A 24,791-nucleotide genomic window follows, 5' to 3' on the forward strand; every position below is an offset into this window, starting at 1 on the left:
ATTATTTTTTTTAGAAATCATCCTTTTCCACACCATAAATCCTCCAAAACTAGCTCTTCATGTTTCTCAATATTAGCCACCAAAATAAAAAACAACTATTTACCCAACATCAGTTATTAGTTCATTGCTCAAAATTTCATCCTTACAACATATATATATATATATACACACACACATACATACACACACACATACATACACACACATATACACACACACACACATACATATACTTTATGGCAGTAACTATAATGTCTGCAGTATAACATCATTCTTCCCATTTTCCCCTTGTTATTCTTATTTCTATCTACCCTACTTGTTTCTGCTGAGTTTTATTCTTGGACAAATGCTGCCCTTTTGAGGTTATGGTTGATTTTCTATGGAGTAAATACCTCACTGGTGTTACTGTTAACCTTATGAGCCTATCTATTGTTTAAATTAAAGCTGAGCCATAGAGTGAGTTTTGTTCCAGGTCTGAAGGGGAGAAGCCACAGTCTTAGGAGTTCCACCAGTCTCGATCACACTAGGAAGCCTGGTCATATTTATGACTTTGAGTTTTGTTCCGTATTTTTCTCTCAGTATATCCAGGATCACCTCTATGATTTACTATTACTATAGTCAGCGGTCATACCCATGTACTATCTAGTTCTTCTGTTCTCCAGGGTAGTGGAGGCTGAAGTGATCTGGACTGTTCTATTTATCTTTGCTTTTCTTTTTCTTTTCAGAGATCAATAGCTTAAAAACAACACAATTTTAATCATGTAAAAAGGAAGAAACCATTAAAAACTTTCTAAGAATGAATCTTGTTATTTTTTGACTGATATATTGTTGTTGTTGTTGTTCTTATGTGCTGTCGAGTCACTTGGGACTCATGGTGACCCTATGTACAACAACCCTAAACTCTTCTCTGTCCTGTGCCAATCGCACTGTCTCTGACACACCCATCCTGATTACCCCAGTCACTGAATCAATTCACCTCATAGAGGGCCTTCCCCTCCTGCGCTGTCCCTCCACCCTACCAAGCATGATGTCCCTCTCCAAGGACCGGTCCCTCCTTACAACATGTCCAAAGTATGTTAGACGGAGCCTCAGAATCCTTGCCTCCAAGGAGCCACCCAGTTTAACCCTTTCCAGGATGAATCTGTTTGTTTTCCTAGCAGTCCATGGTACACTCAATACTCTTCTCCAGCACCACAGCTCAAAGGCATCAATTCTCCTTCTATCCTCCTTAGTCATTGTCCAACTCTCTGATGCATAACAAGTGACTGGAAAGAACATGGCCTGTATCAGACGCACCTTAGTCTCCAGAGAGACACCATTGCTCTTGAGTACTTTAGACAGGTCCCTAACAGCAGACTTTCCCATCACAATACGTCTTTTAATTTCCTGGCTACTGGTGCCAAGAGTGTTGACTGTGGAGCCAAGCAAACTAAAGCTGTGAACAATCTCAATCTCTTCACCAGCCATCCTGATGCTGCCAATTGGCCCGGTGGTGAGAATCTTTGTCTTCTTGATATTGAGCCTCAAGCCATATTAGAGGCTGCAGTCCTTGACCCTCTGCAGCAAGCGCTTCAGGTCCTCCTCACTTTCAGCAAGCAGTGTTGTGTCATCTGCATATCGCAGATTGTTGATAGATCTTCCACCAATCCTGACCCCACATTTCTCCTCATAGAGCCCAGCCTCCCGGATAATCTGTTCTGCATACAGGTTAAAAAGATATGGAGACAGGACACATCCCTGGCATATGCCCTTCCCAATTTTGAACCATGTAGTGTTTCCTTGCTCTGTTCTGACAACTGCCTCTTGGTCCAAGTATAGGTTTCTCATTAGCATGATCAAGTGTTCTGGGATTCCCATTCTTCTCAGAGTCAGCCACAGTTTGTTATGATCCACACTGTCAAATCTATGTTGACAGATACACAATTTTAAATATTTATTGCTAACAAATGTTACCATTTAAGCCTGACTGACTGAATGCTATTTAAGAGGATAAATCCCAAAGTTACTGGAATATTACAAGGCATTTACAAAGTACAAATTTTATTCTGTCCTAAGTGAAAAAGACAATGTCTGTAACAAAAAAAATCTGCACAGCTTTGTAAAACCTTTTTTTTTTTTCATTTTTAAGACAAGTTATTGGGAAATATGTGTCATGATGTTTCCAGCTAAGTGTTCCTGAAATATTTCAGCCACACCAGATTAAATTTAAGAGTATCTGGAATAAGTACCAAAAATCAGATACCATGATGACATGAAATTAATTATAAACAAAGATCAAATAGAATATTCTTTAAAGTTTATTATGAGAAAGTCTCTAAAAGGTCTAGTTTCAATAAGAAAAAGCTGATTTTTTTAAAAAAGGTTATTTACTATTTTGGTTTATACAAAAAAAAAATCTGTTTTGCTTCACAGTGGTATATAGAAAACTATAGTAAACAATCAGAGGAAAGTTAGCTTTATTTATCAATTTTAAAAGACCCTATGTGGCTTTAGTACATTAACTCTTAATTGTTTACACTGTTGCAATTTTAAGCAAACAAGATAGTTGCAATCTTAAGCAAATTTAAAAAGGCATAATGGCAATGACACAATGACCCAAATGCAAATCAGTCCTCTATCTTCAAAGTGTGAATAAGACAATAATAAATATTAAACACTAAATTTCAGGAGTAACAGCAGATCCATTCTCTTTAAGTATGTAAGTGAAAGGACTCTCTCTACAAAGCCAGCCAACCAATGAACTGTGGAATGGTTGATGGGTTCAATCATCATTCTACCAGTGGCAAACAAGAGCTTGAATAGTCACCAGAAGAACCCCTTTTAACAAGATGTAAATATGTAATAATGAAAAAAGAAGTGTCACAAATCAGAAGAAAAGGCAGTAATTATTCATAATGTTTAGAAAGTTATTCAATTAATGGAAAAAGAAAAATAAACTATGCTCTCACAACAAAATTTCATTCCAAGAAGGCTAAAGAGCACAGTACAAAGTTTAAATCAATTACAAAATAAAAAGAAGTGCATGTAAACAAAACTAAATCCTGGAAAAGAGAAAAGTTTTCTAAGCAAAAAAAAAAAAAAAAGACACACAGCAATCAAAACCCCATTGAAATGAAAAATAAACAACCTAAATTTAAAAAAAAAAAAACAGAAAGTTTATCTTTTGCTTTTCAAAGAGAGGAGTGAACTGGGGGGGAGCGGGGTAAAGAAAAAAGTGCAACAATGAATAAGTAAAAATCAAAAATCTCTGTAAATGTTCTTTAAAATTAATAAAGTTTTTTTAAAAACCCAAGAAAATTGTCACACAATCTAAAGAATATAATCAATGCCATTGAGTTGTACATCCAGATATTATCAAATCTGTGCATGTTCTGTGGAGTATATTCTCAAAAGAAACAAGAATAAAGGAAAACAATTTAGTAAGAAAACTAAGGAGACAATTATAAGCTATAATTATTATTGTTGTTGTTGTTGTTGTTATGGGCCGGTGAGTTGCTTGACACTCATAACAACCCTATGAACCTACCACCATTATCTCAGTTACTGAATCAATCCATCTAATCGAGGGTCTTCCTTTCTTGCGCTGTCCCTCCACTCTTCCAAACATTAAGTCTCTCTTCAAGGTCCCTCCCTTGTAACATGTCCAAAGTATGTCAGACAAAGCTTCAGAATCCTTGCCTCCAAGGAGCAGCCAATTAAACCCTCTCCAGGACAAACCTGTTTGTTCTCATGACAGTGCATGGTTTATTCAATACCCTTCTCCAGCACCACAGCACAAAGGAAACAACTCTCTATCATCCCTAGTCATTGTCCAGCTCTCTGATGCATATCAAGCAACTGCGAAGACTATGGGCTGGATTAGGTGCACCTTAGTCTCCAGACTGACGTTGTTGCTCTTCAGAACTCTGGAGAGGTCCCTGACAGCTGACTTTCCCAGTGCAATTTGTCTCTTGATTTTCTGGCTGCTGGTACCAAAAGTGCTAATTATGGAGCCAAGTAAATTAAAACTGTTAACAATCTCAATCTCTTCACCATTCATAATGATGCTGCCAATTGGCCTAGTGGTAAGAATCTTGTTTTCTTGATGTTGAGCTTGAATACATATTAAAGGCTGATAATTATAGACAAGAAAATCTTTATCCTCACCACATAAGGCAGGTCATTAAAGTGAAAAAACACTAAGACAGTCCATTTCGCTAGAAAAATGAGGCAAATAGAAATACACCAAACACATATAATATGGAAATGGATAAGTCCATGAAAAAATGTAAACTAAAACAAGATAATATGTTTTAACCTATGATATAGGCAAAAGATTTGTAACATTATATTAGCAGATTAAGACAAGACAATCTAATACATTGAAATAATCTCCTAAAGTTGTCCAAAGTTGGTAGGAAACAATTTTACAGCAGTTATATCTAGACAATCTTTCCACAACACTAATCTACAAAAGCATTGTTACTGATTGCCACTGAGTGCAATTCATAGAGACTCTATGAACAAAGACTTACTGCCTTTCCAAAGGCATGTGGTTTAGGAAGTGGATGCCACTCCTGCTTCCAAAACTGTTTTACAACAGGTTTTTACATAAAATCATTCCAATAAGTACAGTAAATAATTACATAAAATAATTTCAATGATTATTTTATCAATTATTCTAAAGCTAATTCAGAGACAATTCTCTGCTAGATACACAAGACATAAATTAATTCATTACAATGGAAGCCTAAGGAAATTGGGGCTTAATTCTCTTCAAGAACCCGCTGTTGTTGCTGCTGCTGCTGCTGCTGCTGTTGTTGTTAAGTGCCTTCAACTCAAGTACAACTCATAGCAACCTTGTGAACAACAACAGATCTGAACCCTGTCCTAATCTGTGTGCTGTTAACTGTGATCAAGTGACCATAACTCATAACAATGCTATGAACAACAGATACAAACCTTGACCTATCTTGCACCATCCTTTACATTCTCTGTCAGGCTCCAACTCAGCTGAGAAGGGCAGATCTAGAGTCTTTAGGGTGAGGGAGGGATGGATTGCTTAAAAAGAAGACTGAATAAAATTATTTTTATTTTGTAAACACAACTGTATTAGCTTCAAACATGTATTGCAATTTAGCAGTATCTCTCCTCTTAACACAAGGCAGACATTATAGGAATTTGTAAACCCTTTTTTCTCATCGTAAGTGAATGAATGATTTAATAAGTTCTGTGATTTTTTTGATTCACCGTGATCAATAAATTCCATTTTCTATCACTTTATCACAGGAAAATAATCAGAACATGAACATTTACTAACAAGAATGGTTGTGACAGAACAGGCAGTATTTAACTAACTTAACAATGGGGTTCTGTTCAGATGTAAGTCAAATACTATGTTTTTCTTTTTGTTTTCAGAGCCTGCTATCTGGAAGTGCATTGAACAGTAAAACATAACATTGCATATTTGTGACTGAACATGTGAGAATTAGAGCATCAGTAAATTAAACATTGCAACAATGTGTGTAGCATATGTAACTAGTAATTTTTAAAAAGGCAGTTCACCATAACTCACAATATGTCCTAAATCAAGGTCTCTACCTGTATTATCTATAGCAGTAAAAATGGAAAGATCTATGACCACATAATAGAAAAATGGGTAAATGTATGACATAATTTTATGTCGTCATTTAAAATGTTTCTGGAGAATGGTGCTCTTGTGTACATAGCTGACTCAACAGCAGGTTTTCAGACACAGTTTATCCCATAGGAGAAGATTGCCCTTCTCTCTGAGCTGCTGGTGGATTTGAACTGCATGCCTTTGGCAGTGCAACACAGCTTCTGGTCACAATGTCACCAGAATAATAGAAAAATGCGTAAAAGTATGACATAATTTTATGTAGTCATTTAAAAGGTTTCTGAAGAATACTTAATAATATAACATTTTAAAAAGTAGTATAAAGTATACATATATACAAACACAAGTATAATGCCTATTTGGTATAACAACAACACTAAACACTTCCTAAACTAGATGTCTCTGGAAACTCTACAAACTATCTAAACTCTATAAATATACAGAAATTATGTTAGTTATAGAACAGAGTTCGGTATTTTGTGCAAAGCTTACTCTCAATCGTATTCGACTTGATGACACTTAACCACTGCTAAATGAGCCTAGTGCTGCTATTATCTCGAGGAACACTCTTCCACTATGTACATCACTTTTTGTCAATGTGCTGTATGAAGTCACTTGGGTTTGCTGTGATGCTGAACCTTGTGCCACTGGGGTACCAAATACCAGAATGGCTTCCCAATGTGGACTGTGTTTGGTGGAGCTCCCACTTGTAAAACAGGTTTGGAAGAAGGAATGGCATCTACTTACTAAACCACAAGCCTCTGGAAACTATGAACTTGTAGAAATGATGATAGTTATGGAAAGGCATTAGGTCTTTTGTTCATAGAGTCGCTATGAGTCACACTCGACTTGATGGGACTCAAACAACAATAACAACAACATAGAGAGAGCTCTGTTGGCCTAGTAGATAGAAAGTTATGCAACCAAGTCAAAGGTGGGTGATTTTAATATCTGGCCCTCAGGCCTGGTTTTAATTGTTTTTGGTCAAATATTCTTCTAGGTGGTACAGCACTGGTCTTTCCATTTGCTGTACAGAGGTAACTTGTGGTTGCTGTGATGCTAAATGCTGTGACACTGACGTGTCAAATGCAATAATGATTACCCATGGAGGACAGTGTTTGGTGGAGCTCCCCGAGTAAAACAAGCTTGAAAGCAGGAGTGGCATCCACTTCCAAAATAGCCTCCCTCCAGTAACTCTATAAACGTGGAGAAATGATGAAAGTTCTACAAGTATTCAGGTCTTTCATTCATAGGGTCACTATGAGGCATCTACAATTTGATGGCACCTAAGAACAACAACATGACAGAATTATCATCCTTCTTCTCTCAGACGTGTAAACATTCTTAAAATGTCTTATCACGTTTATTACTTTCTAATGAGGAAAAAAAAAAGCTCTACAAATCAGGAGTTCAAGTGGCCTGGAAGTAGCACTGTACTGCAATCCCAAAGGCATGCAGTTCGAATCCACCAGGTGCTCCACAGGAGAAGGATGGAAATCTCCTCCCATGTGATTAACTGCCTCTGAAAACCTGCTGGAGAGCCAGCTATGGGTCAGTTCCAACTTGATGGTACACAACATCACACCAAATTACTGCATCTATCTCATGTATCTACCAGCAGTTTCACCGAATGAAGCCCTCCTCCAGTAAGTCCTCCTCCAGTGTGATTTACAGTTCCTGAAACCCAGTGGAAGGTCAGTTATGCATTGGTTTTGACACTAGGGTGAGATAAGCTGATGATGATCCTATGTTTAGAGAGAAAAGTAACACTGCTAAGTTACAATGTTTGCTTACTGAAGAGGACATAATTGTGCTTATAAAATAAAAAAAGTGAATGAAGTTTTAAAGAATACACAGTTCAATTTTCTTAATAGTGTTACTCAGATTTAAAAGTCCTTCCTTCACAGACTTCAACTTCAATCCCTTAACAGTTGAATCCAGTTGATGACTTTCTTGCTCTCCATTTTTTGAAATAATTTTAATGAACATTTACAGAGAATTTGGATTTCCATTCATTCATTGCTGCACTTCTCCACCCGCCCAGCCCTCTCCCCCCGCATGCTCTCCATTTTGAGACCAAGGAATCACACCTGGGAACTCCCTTAATAAAGCGGCTTTAAATTTTCTTTTTCTTGCTCTCTGGTCCCTTCCTTGAGTCCATGGCCTTACATTCACTGTGAAGACCTAACATCTGGTGCCAAAGACCAGGGAGAAGAATCAAGGTGTGTAGTGTCCACACAGTCCTTCAGGGTGCGTGTGGCACCCCTCACTCTCTCTTTTGAACCTACCAGCACATATGGTATCAAGATGTAGAATGAATAAAAGAAATTACGAACTTAATGGTGAACCAGCTGCTATTACATCCTTATTCTCCCCTGGTTATTGATCCCGGGCCAACCAAATCCAGCCTCTGAGCCCCAGATCTTCATCCCTGTTCAGGTAAGTAGGTAGAATAAAGGTATGTCACCCTTTTTTTTCACTGAAGAGTCTGGAATGTTTGGCCCAGACCAAGGCCAGGGGGAGAATAAAGAATTCAAAGAATACTATATGTAAACAACAAAAGGAAAGAATGGCCTTGCCCACCTGGCTGAAGCATAAACCACAATGGAATGTCCCTCCCTTGCCTCCCTGAAGACCCCACTATAAAAACCTTCCCAAAGACACCCTAAATGTGACTTCCCTGTTCTCCATTTGATAGCATGGAACCTTGCCCAGGAGTGTCCTTAATAAAGCTACTTTGAGCTTTTTATTTAAAAAAAGAAAAAAAGAGTTGAATCCAATCAAGGAACTCTGACTAGCCAACCCCCTTGAAGATAGGCTAATACATCCTCTTCACATAGTCCTGCCCATCCAAATGGCAAAGTCAGGGAGTGGGAGGGAGTAAAATATGCAACAATGAATGAATGACAATCTAACTTGTCTGTAAACGTTCATTAAAATCACAATTAAAATAAAATTTTATTTAAAAAAAAAATAACAGAATAAAGGGCTAGGGATGCCATTTTGAACAACAAACCCGTAATACCACATCTACATGTGAAATATGCATGCTGTAAAATTCCCTTTGCCAGTCCAATGTCATCAAGATCACATAAGCCTAAAACCTAGGTAGTAAATTAGTGAAAATTTCATTAGATAATATAAATGTAATCTTTGTATTCAAGAGAAATACAGAAGGGGAGCTCTGGTGGCCTAGTGGCAAGGAGCTGAAACTACAATCCCAGAGGTGCACGGTTCAAATCCACCAGATGCTCTGTCGGGGAAGGAGGGATAATTTCCTCCTGTACCAGTCAGATCTGAATTGACGGTACACTCACACAAAAATAATAAAAGAGAAATACAGAGATTAAAGACAAGGTAATGAAGAATAAAATCATTTTATATGCTAACAAAGCACCAGTGAGAGTTTATAACTATCATTCAGGAACTCTGAAGTCATTATTTGACACGAGGAACAAAATTATAATAGGATCACTGAAAACAAAATGTCAAGCTCACATAATAGCTATGGCATTTAGTCTAAAAACAGCAGCTAAAATGGAATACAGTTAAAGTAGCAAACTCCAAAGGATACACATGTAGTCTCTCTTGCTATAAACTGTACTTTTATAATATGAATGAGTTCTTATGTGATCAAGCTAAAATAGCAGAATGTCATTCCATCAAAGTACATTTGGTGTAAATGTCATTACACATAATGTTGGTTCATAGCAATTTTTCAAAAAAAAAAACAACAACAAAGAACAAAAGGCAGAGTACAAATACAATCTCCAGAAGGAAAGGAAAATGCTCACTTTTAGCTAGAATCATTCTACCTCTATTTTTTTAAAAAATTGAAAAGTAAGCCCCAGCATCCAGGGTGCCCTCCCACAGGAGTATACCCCTAAGCACTACAGCTTTAGGTCCAAAGAAGGTTGTGCTTCATGTTGTACCATTTATTATTTCTGTGAATGGACTGATTACAAAGTTGTATATTGAGTAGTCATTCCCAAAACATAACTTCTCTACAGTAAAATTATATAACTAATGCAGTGATACTTGTTCTTGAAAATATGTATGCACATACAGAGAACATAACAAAAACCTAACCTAATATATTTAAAAAATTGTTCAACTACTAAACCTGATGGTCCATATGGCGTAGAACACCTTTTTACACTAGTCAGCTGTGTACAAGGTGACATCCTGCCTTTCTGTGTGTGTCCTTTTTACTTAGGAATATATTTTAACTTTCATACTGTAATCCAGTGTTCTTTTTACTTAGGGCTATATTTTTTCACATTTTTGTTATTTCTGTTGTTCTTTCTGTGTTTAAGATGACCCTAAGGTAGTGATGAAAGGTAATCTCCTCCCATGTGCTTTATGGCCTCTGAAAATCTGCTGAAGGGTCAGCTACGAATCAGTTCCAACATGTCGGTACACAACACCAGAAGTGCAAGGCTATGATGTGTCTTACAGAGAAAATATAAAATTAGGTATCACGTAAACTTCATTTGGGCATGGATTACAAGGTTGCTGACTGTGAGTTCAATGTTAAGGAATCAATAATATGGTAAATCTAGAAAAAGAATGAGGCAACATAGCAAGCTGTACATGAAGTTGTTCCAGAAAGTATCAACACCTACAGGTATATCTATGTCTTTTGGTTTTATAAACTGAAGATCTGTTGCAATCTTATGTTAAACATGTCTACGGACACCATTCTTCCAACACGAAGTTCCCACTATGTCTCTGTGATACACATTTAAAACTTTTTTGTTGGTATTCTTATTTTTAATTGTGATTTTAACAAAAATTTAGCAAAGGTGGATTTTCATTCATTCATGGTTGCACATTTTCCTCCCTACCCACCCCAGTTCATTGTTACATAATTTCCTCCCTCCCTCCATGCCCCTCCATTCCACTTTCTAGACTGTTGTCATATAGATAATTGTTGTTATTAGGTACCATCAAGTAGAGTATAACTCATAGCAACAATATGAACAAAAGATCTGAACATAGTCCTGCCCTGTGCCATCCTCATACTTCCTGACACACAAGAGCCCACTGTACCAGTCATCGTGTCAATCCATCTGGTTGAGAGTCTTCCTCTCCTTCGTTGACCCTCCACCCTTCCCAATATCATGTTCTTCTCTAAGGAATAGAACCTCCTAGCAATATTTCCAAAGGAGATATTGAGGCAAAACTTCATCGTTCTTGCCTCCAAAGAACACTGCAGCTGTACTCTCACGAGATGTTACTGTTCGTTCTCTTGGCTATCCATGGGATGTTCAGTGCTCTTCTCCAACACCACAGTTCAAAGGCATCAATTCTTTTTCTGTTATCTTAATTCATTGTCCAGCTCACAGATGCACAGCTAGTAATTAGAAAGACTATGGCCTGAATCAGACTCACCTTGGTCCTCAAACTGACATCACTATTTCTAATCATATATTTCCTTTAAATAGTTCTTTCCTTTATCTGTTCCAATTCAGTGTTCATTATTTAATCCCTCTCTTGTTAGCTTCCCCCCCCCCCAAATCCCTGGCAGTCCTGTTTTATCATAGTGGTATTATGCAGTATTTGTCCTTTTGTGACTGAAATAGTTCACTCAGCATGTCCTCCAGGGTCGCCCATGTTGTATATTTTATGAGTTCCTTGTTTTTCAGTGCTGTGTAGTACTCCATTGTGTAAATATGACATGATTATTCTAACCATTCATTTGTTAATGGGCACTTGGGTTGCTTCCATCTCTTTGCTACTGTGAACAACACAGCAATAAACATCAGGTGTGAATATATCTGTTTCAGTGGCAGCTCTGGTTTCTTTAGGGTATATTTCTAGTAGTGGACTTGCTGGGTACTTCAAATTTTTTCACAATGTTATTGCACCCTTACTAGAGTCTAGTGTAAACATGTATATGCATTTGGAAACCAAAACTTTTTTGTGACTTGCTTTATTGAAATAAACACTTTATTATAAAGGTCTGGAACCAGAACCACCAGTATTTCCTAGGTATGCCTGCACAGAACATGATGAAGTTTAGAAACATGGGAAAACAACTAAACCTGCAAATTTCTGAGATGCCATCTGTGGTGCAGTTAATCACCTGTGGCTCTCTTAATATGGTCAGTGTCGCTCCAACCAGAGGACTGGATGTGTCTGTCTGTGTGTATCTTTGTGGAGTACAACCATTCAAACAAGGTGCACAGAACATTTTACAGGGAAACTGGTCAATGTTGCCATCCTGTCAGGTTTAAAATAAGTTCTCCTAAATGTAGAAAACGGGGATCTCATTACTATCGAGAAAGGAGAGACAGGTGAGCAATCCAGTTTTTGTATCCTTCCATGGATTGAACCATGAACCTAAAAACACTTGTATGTAATAATATAGAAATTATGCGATGATATCACCTGATATGATAATGCAAACAGCTATAGGATGATTAAGGATAATCTGTAACATTCCTTAATTCCATCATAGCCCTAATCCAACATAAAGGAGTTTCCCTAGATGATGGCCTCTATATAATACCTTCTGTCTTACTAGAGATAAAAGTGCAGGAAAGAGTCAAAAGGTGTGATGTCAGGGCCACCAAAAAATAAATGCCCGGAGCAGAACATATTATTTCAAATCCAGGTCTCTACAGAAGGAAGTTCCTTGACATAGGGAAAGGTCAGAACACAGTGGGGATCTCCAAGAAATAAGAGGTCTACAGACGGTGAATGAAACAAGGACTTTCCCTCACAACTGACTGAAAGAGCAGGACTTCTCCTAGAGCTGGCACCTTAAATATTAAATTCTAGCTGCCAAGGCAAAGGTACATGGTTTGGCTCTACCAGCTGCTCTGCAGAAGAAAGATGAGTAATCTCCTTCTGAGCAATTTACTGCCTCTGAAAACCCACTGGAGAGCCAACTATGGGTTGGTTCCAACTTGACAGTAGAAAACAACAACAAACCGTCAGAGTGATAGAAAAATGATCTACCTCCTCTTCCCATGTGACTTGTAGCCTCTGAAAATTTTCACTGGAGGATCAGCTATTAGTCCATTCTGACTCGACAGCACATAAACTGAGAAAGAATAAACTGCTTTTCTGCAAACTTTCTTTATAATCACAATTAAAATAATTTTTTAAAGAAAAGAATAAACTTCTGCTTGTTAAAGAATACACTTGTAGTACCTCTGTTACAATACCACTAGATAACTAAGGCAGGTCCCATACCCCTACACCAAGCATTTCCTAGAACCAGGTGACAGATGGTTCCAACACCAGACAAAGAGCCAGAAAGTTTGAAGCCACATCAACAGAGGCAGCAAAACCAGGAGACTCATCCAAGACAGAACTGTAGGCTCCAGGCCAACAGAGAAAGAGCGCTGAGTGCCTGGGGCAAAGCTTACAGGAAGAGTGTGGTGTCTTTAGGCATTTGCCAGGGTACTAGGTTTCACACCTATGGGCTAAAACAAAACACTTTCAGGAATAGGCTTGCTCAATAGAGAACACTAACGGCGGAGCTCAGTGAACACTGTACAGGCTGACTAAGCAGGGCAGAGGTCAAATCCACACAACTAAGAAAAAGAGAGAAAGAAGTGTGCTTCCAGATATGACTGAGGACAGAGGCTAACATGACAATGACAACAGTCCCTCCTAACAACATGTTCAAAGTATGTGAGATGAAGTTTCATTATCTTTGCCTTTAAGAAGCACTTTGGCTGTACTTTCTCCAAGACATATTTGTTTGTTCTTTTGATAGTTTGGGATATTTGGAACTGATGCTGCATTCTTCTTCACAATTTTAGTATTAAAACAAATGCTTAATTGTAACTTTTTGACTAGTATTTTATTATAAAGGAATTTTGCCTTAAAGAACCATATATGTGCAAGAATACATAATAAATAAGATTTCTTTAAACTGAAATGTACATTAACAGATATATGCTGATCCATTGACAAAAAAAAAAAAACAAACAAACAAAAACGCATGACCTGAGACTTACAGAAACATATTCCTATATTTTACCCAGGAACAATTGATCATTATAAGTTGATTCAATGTTGGTAGCAGTTTTATAGATATGTTTATAGTCACCTCCTGAGTCAGTGCAACCTCATGACCAATAAAGCAATGCAATTCCTGGTCTGGCAAAATTCCTATGATACGTTGTGTTTTATATTCATAGGGTCCTCCCTGGATGATTTCTAGAAATAGATCACTAGGCCTTCTTCATTATAAAACAATAAAGCCCAATGCCATGGAGTTCATTCTGAGTCATTACAATCCTGAAGTCACAGTGTAGACTGAGCTCCACGGGGTTTTCATGGCTTATCTTTGTGGAAGCCGATTATCAGACTTTCTTCTACAGTCCTGCTAGGGCAGTTCAAACAGTCCACCTTTCAGTTAGCAGCTGAGTCTAAACTATATACCCCCTCCAGGGGCCATTTATAGGATACAACTACTGCAGTAAGAATCATCAGTGTTTGTTTCTAAAGCAGTTGATGGTTTTTAAAAGTGTTTCGTTTACATCAAAACATACACACATACACACATTTCTAAAATACTAAATGCTACAATGGCTTTAAAGAGAAACCTCTTAGCTACTACATGTTGTTAAAGGTTTTCATAAAAATAATCACCTGTTTTTAAGTGCGAAATTCTAAGGAAAGGGGCAAATTTTCATTTATATAAAATTCTTTTTTTTAATTATTAAATTTTATTAGTTTTAATGGACATTTACAGAGATTTTGGGTTTTCATTCACTCGTTGTTGCTATATAAAATTCTTAATATTCATTCCTGATCAATGATCTTTGACAAACAAGAAAATGGTATCTTTAACTACAATTTAAATTACTAAACTAAAAAGAAAGGAAGGGAAAACAACACACTATTTAAAAGGAAACTTCTAAGTGGGGAAAAAATTTATGTACTACTTGCTTTTTAAAAACAAGCCTCCATTTACATTCTTTCATATAACACATACAAGTTTTTAAGTGTCATTTTCAAAATTTGTCTTAAATTAAGACTATAAAAAAGTTGCAAATATCCTTCTTTGGCAAAAATACCTATACTTTTCAATCATAATACTGAAAACAGAGATGAAACAGATTTTTTTAAAGTGTAAATTCATAATCAGATGTTTCAATCTGACAATTTTCAAACTATAAAATTTACACAACAAATCTAATGTTATGATTGTTGTTGTTGTATGCACCCAATCAACTCGGAGCTGATCCTATGAGTTTCCAGCAGGTTTTCAGAGCCAGCGAAATCACACTGGAGAAAACTGTCCATATTTCTCCCACATTTTTACTTAAGATACACTCAGCAAAACCAGAGCAAGGTAAGTAATAAAGAGTGTTCCCTACTGTCCCATCTCTGAATAAATTTCAAGAGCTGACTTGATTTGATTAATGAAGTAGTTTTAAGTTCAATATTTTAAACTGTAACTACTTTTTTTAAAAAACAGCATAATTTTGTGCAACAATGAATGAATATTAAAAAGAAAAAAGAACATGAACTGGAGGAGGGGGAAGGGAGGAAAATGTGCAAAAATGAATGGATGAAAGTCCAACTTTTCTGTAAACTGTCATTAAAATCACAACTGAATTAAAAAATTTATTTAAAAAATATAATTCTTAGTTTTGTTATTTCTAATATTTATCTTTCATAAGGGCAAAAGGATTAGAATTAGTATTTGTGAAGCCCATGGTAAGTACTCCACAAACTGTAGTCACACCACCGCCATCACCATCATCCACCATCATCTTTGAACATCTTTTATATTCACAGCTGCTAATAATCTTTTTTTCTTTTTTATTTTTTTAAATAATTTTAATGAGCATTTACAGAGATTTTGGATTTGCATTCATTCATTGCTGCACTCCTCTCCCCACCCATCCTTCCCTCCCCCCCTCCCAGTTCGCTCCTCTCTTTCAAAAGTAAAAGAAACACTCCTTCCCTGATACATTCCGTATTTAAAGACATCACTATTTAAAGATATCACTATTTTATAAGTCCTACTTCTCCACAGTAAAACTGAAAACTTCCCAAATTTCCATATACCTAGACAGTCTGGAGATGAACAATGTACCAATCAGATGTACATAATTAAATCTGATTATGTTGTTGTCATTGTTGTTATATGCCAACATAACAATATATATATATATCAACACAGAATCAACCCACAGCTGATCCCTCCAGCAGGTTTTCAGAGACAACACATCACATGGGAGGAGACTGCCCATTATTCTCCTGCAGAACAGCTGGTGGATTCATATCACACATCTTAGCCTTGACAGCGTAATTCCTCACCATTAAGCCATCAGAGCTCCCTTAAATCTGATATAGAACATATTACTATCAGGAAAGAGGTTCTACTTTCATTTTCACTGGACAAATGAATGTAGCATTTAGAGATGGTAGTAGCAGCCATTTCCCAGTGGTTATGAGTTTAGTTCATGACTTAAGTGGCAACAAGGTGACTGTAGTGTCCTCAGCAGTGTTTCTTGCAGTGTTCAAGGAAGTAACAGAAATTGCAGAAGTTTTCCCAATAGCACAATGTAAAGTTTGGTAGGTGCTAAGCGTACTGTATTTCATTTTCACATCCACAGTAAAATATACTTATCTTCATGTTAGAATAATGTAACCAGGACAGAGAAATGAAAAGTAATCTGTTCTGGGTCACATGGCTAGTAAGTGGGAAAAGATTCAAAACCCTGTAGTATGACTCCAGAATTGGTGTTCATAATCACTATGCTATAAAAACTCTATACCATGTCCCAAAAATTGATCATAGCATACATACATGCACAATAGCCCAAAAAAGGCTATTTCAAAATCAGTACTGATTTTTTTATTTCAACATACACATAACTTCTTAGACCTTAAAATTTTCAAAAATACACTATTTTTATAAATGATTTCTTAATAAAATCAATATACTATCAAACTTAAGGAAATCTTTAACATGACATAATTTTCCATTAATAGAAACAAGTTGCACCTTAGGTAGGAAACAGCTTATTCTTACAAATAATGCAATTCTTGAAGCCAGGTTAGCCCAAAATAGCCTAGGTTCCACTCACTTCCAAAACTTCACCTTAATGAAAAAGGGTATACATAATTCACGTTGACATAATTTTAAACTCCTCAAATATGTGTCCATGTTCCTCTCTTTCTCCTCCTCACTACTTTTTTTAAATCCATTAAAGTTCCTAGCACAACACCAGCATTCACAGAATGCACTAAATAACTATTTATTGACAGACTGATGTCATGTTGGAGAGTATGTAGAAACAGGGGTCATCTTATGAGGGTGAATGGATCAGACCTCCCTTCTCTCACCATAGATACACTAACAAAGTATTATAATACAGTTAACAGAGAGACATATCACAAGAAAAACAACCAACACCCACTTACTAAATCTGAACTTTGACTACATTATCTAAGGTCAGATAAACAAATAAGGCAGCCAAGCAGGAAAGGTACAAAAGAAGTGATTTTTTAAAAGGGGGTGGGGCCAAAAATCCTACTGACAAACAACTGGCAAGCAAAAATCATAAAGTAGCACATAAGACAGAATCCATTCATTGGTAGAACTTACTTTTGTAAAAAAATGTAGTTGCTCTTTGATGTTCCTTACACTATAAGATATGCCTAGGTATTAAAAAAGCATGTCTTAAAATATACCTCTAAGAAGAATGAAGCCAGTACCAGTAAATAATTGACAAACAGTCATAAATTGAGAATTATGATAGTTCAAACTTTTAAGATACTGTTTATCACATAAAACAATGAAAAACCATTTTCTTTTTGTGACTTTTCAGTTCATTATCCATAAGTACGGGGAGTCTAATAATAAAATTAATAATAACTTTATCCCCCTAAATATGAAAGATCAGGTCATTAGAGGTGTACAGTTTGTTTCAACAATGGAATTAATTACTGCAAAAACTTTAAAGCTGACCAACAGATACCAAGCAAATACAACCATTTCAAAGTAAAAAGTAATTTTCAAAGAGAAAAGATTAGATTGCATGAAAATTGAAGGAAACATGTAAATTATTTACAATGTTCTTATTCTTTTATCGTCTATGGCTAGAACAGAACAAAGACAGAGAAATGCCAGACATTCAAGCTGGATTTATAAAACATCAATGTCATCACTGATGTTGGACAGATCCCGGCTAAAAAGCAAATACTTGAAATGTCTATTTGTGCTTTATTGACTATGCAAAGGCATTTGACTGTGTGGATAACAAATTATGGCCAAAAATAAGAAGAATATGGGCATAAGGCAGGGTAAAAAAAAAAAAAAAGAAGAAGAAGAAAACAGAACAGAAAGAGAATTTTTTAAAAAGAAGAACAGGAATCCCAGAACACTTAACTATGCTCTTGCAAAACCAATACCCAGACCAAAAGGCTACTATGCTAACAGAGCAAATTACATGGTTTAAAATCAGGAAAGGTGTATGTCAGGGCTGTATCCTTTCTCCATACCCACTTAATTTGTATGCTGAGCCAATTATTAGTGAAGCTGAACGCTATGAACAAGAATGTGGCATCAGCATTGGAAGTGGTATGTCAGAGACAGAAATTGGCTCAGTATAGGGCAGCGTTCAGAGATATTGTTCACAGGGTAAGCTATGCACTGCAGTAGACTCAGTAACACATAACAACACAACAGTAGGTTTTATTGTTTTTTCTCAAATTAAACATAATCTTGATAGTTGCCCAAAAGGCAGAACATGTAAAAAGAGCACAGTTATCTCTTCAAGAATGTAGCGGTTTAAAAAGCACTGATCTCAAACAAGTCCAGAAAAGCAGCCTTATATTATTTTGTATTTAAAAACATGAAATTAGAAATAATAATTCCTTTAGTATGATTACTGTTATAGAAGTACAGCCAGAGTACTTCTTAGAAGCAAAAATTGTTTGATTTTATTTCACATACATGGACATGTGGTAAAAAGGTGCTTCTTCTTGTCATTGTTTTTGTCATGTGCTGTTGAGTCATTCGCAACTCTATTGATCCTGTGTACAACAGCTCTGAACCCTGCTCTATCATGCGCCAACCTCACTGACTCTGATACACCTATACCCATCACCCCCAATCACTGTGTCAAACCATCTTCCTCTCCTGTGCTATCCCTCCACCCTTCCAAGCATAATGTCTCTCTCCAAGGACTAGACCCTCTTTGCAACAAGCCCAAAGTATGTTAGATGAAGCTTCAAAATCCTTGTATTCAAAGAGTAGCCTCGTTTCATCCTCTCTAGAAGGAACTTGTTTGGTCTCCTAGAAGACTATGGTATATTTAATACTCTTCTCCAGCACCACAACTCAAAGGCATCAATTCTTGTATCTTCCTTAGTCATTATCCAGCTCTCTGATGCATAGCAAATAACTACAAAGACTATGGCCTGAATCAGGCACATCACAGTCCCTAGACTGTTGCTCCTCAGTACTCTGGAGAAGTCCCTGACAGCAGATTTTTCCAATGCAATTCGTTTTTATTTCCTGGCTACTAATACCAAGAATGTTGATTGTGGAGCCAAACAAGGTGAAGCTGTTAACAATTTCAATCTCTTCACTAGCTTATCATGTTGCTGCTTCAATTTCTTTTTCTTTTTTTTTTTTTATGTTGAGCTTCAATCCACATTGAAGGCTGTGGTCTAAATACAGGTTTCACACATGCACAATCAAGTATTCTGGGATTCTCATTCTTCTCAGAGTAAGCCACAGTTGGTTGTGATTCACACAACATAGTCATATGACTTTGCATAGTCATTCCTCTGGTTATGTACCATCAATCTTAACCATCATCTGGTTATGTACTCACAGTGATATTGTGAACAACAGATATAAACCCTATCTTATCTGGCACCATCCTCATCATCTCTGACATACTTGAGTCCACTGCTGCAGTCAACTGATCTCATTGAAGGTCTTTCTCTCCTTTGCTGACCCTCCTCATTGCAAACAGGATGTCCCTTTCCAAAGAATAGCCCTACTTAACATCAAAATATACAAGACAAAGTTTTGCCATCTTGCCTATAAGGAGCACCCTGGATGCATCTTCTCTAAGACATAACTGTTCTTTTGGTAGTTCATGGGATTCAGTAACACCATTCAATCATTTTTATGTCATTCTTATTCATTGTCCAATCCTCAGAAACTCAAGTAACTAAAAGTAAGCTCAAATAATTGAAAAGATCATAGCCTAACCCAGGCCACCTTAGTCTTTAAATTGACATCATTGCTTCTCAGTACTTTAAAGAGGTTTCTGACTGCTGACTTTCCCAATCCATCTTTTGATTTCTTAGCTCCTGGTACCAAGAGTATTGAGTGTGGATCCAAGTAAAAAGAAAAAGTTGACAATTTCAAATCTTTTCTCCATCTATCATGATATTGTGTATTGACCCAATGGTGGACATTTTTATCTTGATGTTGAGATGCAATCAATATTTCTGCAGCAAGCATTTCAAGTCCTTCTCCCTTTCAGCAAGCAAGGGTGTGTCATCTGCATAACACAGGTTGCTGATAACCCTTCCTCCAATCCTGAAGCCACATTCCTCTTCACAGAATCCAGCTTCTCAAATGATTGTTCAGCATATGGACTGAATAGGAATGGGGAAAAGATATAGCCCTGTCACATACCTTTCTTGATTGTAAACCTTGCAATGTTCCCTTGCTCTGTTTGGGCAACAGCTCCTTGGTCTAGATATAGGTATCACTAGAGTATAATTTTTCTGAAATTCTCATTCTTCTCAAAGTTGACCATAGCTTGTTTTGATCTCCATAGTCAAATGCCTTTGTATAGTTAATGAAACACAAATAGACATTCTTCTGGTAGTCTCTGCTTTCTGCCAAGATCCATCTGACATCAGCAAAAAGTCATCATGCTTGGAAAGGTGGAGAATCAGCAAAGGTAAAGTAGTTTCTCAAGGCTATGGATGACACAAAGACTACATCAATAGGCTAAAGCACAACAGAAATTGTATGCATGGTGCAGGACCAAGCAAGGCTCTGGCTTATTGCACAAAGGGATACTGAGTTGAAAATGACTCAATGGCAGTGAGTGAGTGTCACCAAAAAGGGAATATTAACTATTACAATATATTACAAATATTTCTCTGTACACTGCTAATATTTTCTAATTTCAAGGAAAGAGACACATGAGTAGAAAATTATTTGTGAATCATTTTAAACTTTTCTTGATTTTTGGCTATACGTAGAGAAAATAAATGTAAGCCTGATATTATAGGTTTCTAACTTGGCGGCTCCTTGGAGGCAAGGCTTTTGAGGCTTCGTCTGACATACTTTGGACATGTTGTAAGGAGGGACTGGTCCTTGGAGAGGGATGTCATACTTGAAAGGGTGGAGGGCAGGTGCAGGAGGGGAAAACCCTCTGGGAGGTGGATTGATTCGGTGACTGGGGTAATCAGGATGGGAGTGTCGGAGACAGTGTGATTGGCACAGGACAGAGCAGAGTTTAGGGCTGTTGTACACAGGGTCTCTGTGAGTCGCTTGCGACTCGACGGCACATAACAACAGAAGTACAAGTTATCGGCCCTATATTCAGGTCTGTTATATGCTACTGACTTGACTCACTTCACTTCCATCTCAAAGGACAAAATAACTTCCCTATAATACTTGTTTGGTTTTTTTAACTCTGAATCAGTCTGTATATTTTAAAAAATAAAATTTTATTTTAACTGTGATTTTAATGAACATTTACAGAGAAGTGAGATTTTCATTCATTTGCTGTTGCACCATTTCTGTTATTTTTACAGTAGCTACTGCAACATCTTTCTCCTGTGGAGTGACTGGTGGGTTTGAATTGCTGAAAAATCAGTTGACTGTTGAATATTTAACCATTACGTCATCATGACCCCTAATCCTACTGAACAGGTAGCTCTAATGTTGAGGCCTAGAAATCTGTTTTTAATGAGTTTTATGGGTGATTATGACCTTAAGAAACACTGAAGCAGCTGAATGTGCATCTATAAATGACTGAATAAGCAAAATGTAGTACATATATGACATGGAATATTACTCTGCATTAAAAAATTAAGTCCTAAGTATTGTATGACTTTTAAAAGACTGTAAGAATGGATAAAAATAGATATCAATGTAAATTTATTGTTCATTATTAGGAGAGAAGTGGGACAGTAAGGAAAATATACTTTATACCAAAAGACTTCTTGTTTTGTGATGGGAAACAAGCAACAAATGAGGATGTAACAGGCACAGATCGTTCAAAGTAAGAATGAATGAGTGCATATGAGTGAGTCCAAACAAGTTGGTATAAGTCGTCAAAGTCATATATAAATGAGAGAAGTATTTATAGGTACATGTGAGTACAAATACAAAGGTGCAGACCATAAATCCACTAAGACTCAAATATGGATACTCTTCAGATTTAAGCAAACACATTCCACCACTGCTCTTCTGAGGATGAAGGCTTAGTAGGATAGTCTCAGAAGACAACTCAGCCACCAGTTCACAATAATGATGCAGTGCATCCTAATGAAGCAAATGGGGCCTGGGGTCTTAAACGTTTGCAAGTGGTCACCTAAGAAACAAGTACGAGTCTCTGCTTGTCAAAAGCAAAAGAGTAAAAATATAAGAAAAAGCTTTCTGCAGAAGTCTTCATGAGCCACAATTTCATTTGCCCTGCCACCAGAAGAACTAGATGGGCCCTGACGACCACCACTGACTGTCTCATCAAGGTCACAACAGTTGGTCTGGTTAGCATGGAAGAAATATATGGAAAACTCAAATTCTTATTTAAAAATGTCTGCTGGAAGAGTAGAGAATAGCAGACTTGACAGAGGCTGTCAGCCTAAGACATGTTTCAACCTAAAACAGAGTCCACCCCCAAGAACACTTAGTAGAAAAACAGCAGAAAGACACACAAAATAAAGAATATTAACCATACAAATTGGGGGTGGGGGGGAAATCAGTCTGAGACCAAAAGGCAAATGACTACTCAAAAGCAAAAATTATAAACTAGCGCACTAGAAAAGTAATAAACAGGAACCCAATGAAAAGAAAATGATGACACACTCTCATAAAGGTACAAAACCAATGAACAACTGGTTTAGAACCTGACAAATGCAGGCCTCACTTTCTTTGTAAAATCAATTATTTCTTAAAAAAGGAAAAATGATCGTTTCAAAGTTCACTAAGACTCGGAAAGCCACTTGAGAAGCAGGAGCTGTCATATCCCCTTTCTCTCCTCTGCAGGCACTAAGAAAGACTGTTGCTGTCATAGTAAAAAAAAAAAAATCAAAAGAGAAAGGGAATCCTGACTCATGATGAAACCTTACATTATTATGTTTAGTGAAATGCATTGGTTATAAAAGGACAAATATATTATCTCACTCATATGAAACAGGCAAAAATGTATAGAGACTAATGCTATCAGTGGTTACCAGGGTGGAAAGGAAGGGGGAAAGAGGAACATTTTTAAAGGGGCATTGAGTTTATTTTAATCATAACAGAATAACTGGAGCAAGGAGAGTGGTAATGACTCCCCAACATGATAAATGTAACCCATATGAATGAAATATATAAAGAAAGAATTTTAACTTGGCAAATTATTTGTTACTTACTTTTAAAGGCAAAAAATACTTTAAAAACCAACAGATTTTCCTATTTTGAAGGTAACTAAATTTATTAAAAATTACTGACTACGTAAAAGTACAAGAGACAGAATGACCATTGCAAAGAAAGTAAGCAAACAATGCATTTTGCTTAACCTTGACAAAAAAAAAAAAAAAAGACTCCCGGTAAATTCTGGGAACAAAAAATGACGGCAGGGTGGTTTGTTGTTTTTTTTTTTCACTAAAGTTTGAAATAAAACTCTAATAAGAATTTGAGCCTTTAGCTATTAGACAGGCTGTGTCAAAAAAAAAAAAAACAAAACAAACCACGCTGTCTCATTTCATTCATTATACTACCTCCTACTACCATAGACCACCACTCATCTGTCAGTTTGTGTACTGTGGAAGTCAAATGTTACTATGATGGTGGAAACTGTGCCACTGGTATTGTAAATACCAGGAGGGTCATGTACCATGAAGAGGTTTCAGCAGCACCTTTAGGCCAGGAAGAAATGTCGAGTGGTCTACTTCAAAAAATTAGCCAATGAAACCCTTTGGAGTACAACCCAAATCGGCTAACTGACTCACTCTAAATATTGTTATCTTTACATCTCCACATAAAGACCTAATCCCTCCCCCAAAAAAAATAAAAGAATTAATCCCAGAAACAATGAAATAAGACTCTGTAGGAGTGGAAGTATGTGATTCGGGCATCAGTTTTAAAATCAGTAATATCAGATGAAACCAACATAAGCCAAAATTGAGAATGATTGATTCATGTGTAAAGATGGAGCTCTAGTTATATAGTACAGAATGTATTCTGATACTAATCTTAGATTGACAGTTCAATTCTATCAGTCTTCCTGAAGAGAAAGATGAAATCATCTCCTTTTGTAAAGATTTACAGCCACAGAAACCCAGTGAAGGTCTACCATGAGTTGGAATCAACTCAATAGTTGGAATCAACTCAATGGCCACATGTGTGAGTTTTTCTTTTGTTTTAAATCTAGATTCAAGTACAGAGGTTGTTAAGACAGAAGCAGAGATTATCTCTCACAGAGGAGAAACATTTTTGCCATTCTAACACTAGCTGCACTAAATACAGGGGATTCTGAAAAAAACAGTGAGTTCTCAGGACAGAAATACTAAATTCAACAATGAGACAGAGAGCAGTTTTGTAAGTTTTGTAATAAAATTCTAATTTCCTCTTAATATGGCAAAAATTAATGTTTCATTTAAGAAAGCTACAATTTATTCAAAAGGGCCAAACTTGCTCAGCATTTCCTTAGCTCAAGGAACTGAAGAACAAATTCAAACCTCGAGTTGCTATAATCAAAGATGCTTTAGGCAGAATATTAAATTATATAGTATTAAAAGAAGATGGAAAGAATATACTGAGTCACTGTATCAAAAGGAATTGGCAGACACAGAAGAATTTCATGAAAAAAACATATAAGCAAGAGCCCGTAGTAATAAAGGAAGAAGTTCAAGCTCCTTTGAAGGAAATAGCAAAAAATAAGGCCCCAGGAATAGATGGTATACCAATTGACATATTTCAGCTAACAGATGCTGCCCGGAACGT

At 36.7% G+C, this 24,791-nt stretch overlaps 1 protein-coding gene across 6 annotated transcripts in view; it reads right to left on the minus strand.

Annotated features, from left to right (window-relative positions):
• Positions 1-24,791, minus strand: part of ERC1 (ELKS/RAB6-interacting/CAST family member 1) — a 536,554-nt gene that overhangs the window by 485,370 nt on the left and 26,393 nt on the right. The gene's annotated exons all lie outside the window — the stretch shown is intronic.

Source organism: Elephantulus edwardii, unplaced genomic scaffold (genome assembly GCF_000299155.1).
Source record: "Elephantulus edwardii isolate Elephantulus edwardi_28Jun2011 unplaced genomic scaffold, EleEdw1.0 scaffold00096, whole genome shotgun sequence".
In the NCBI taxonomy this organism is placed as follows: domain Eukaryota; kingdom Metazoa; phylum Chordata; class Mammalia; order Macroscelidea; family Macroscelididae; genus Elephantulus; species Elephantulus edwardii.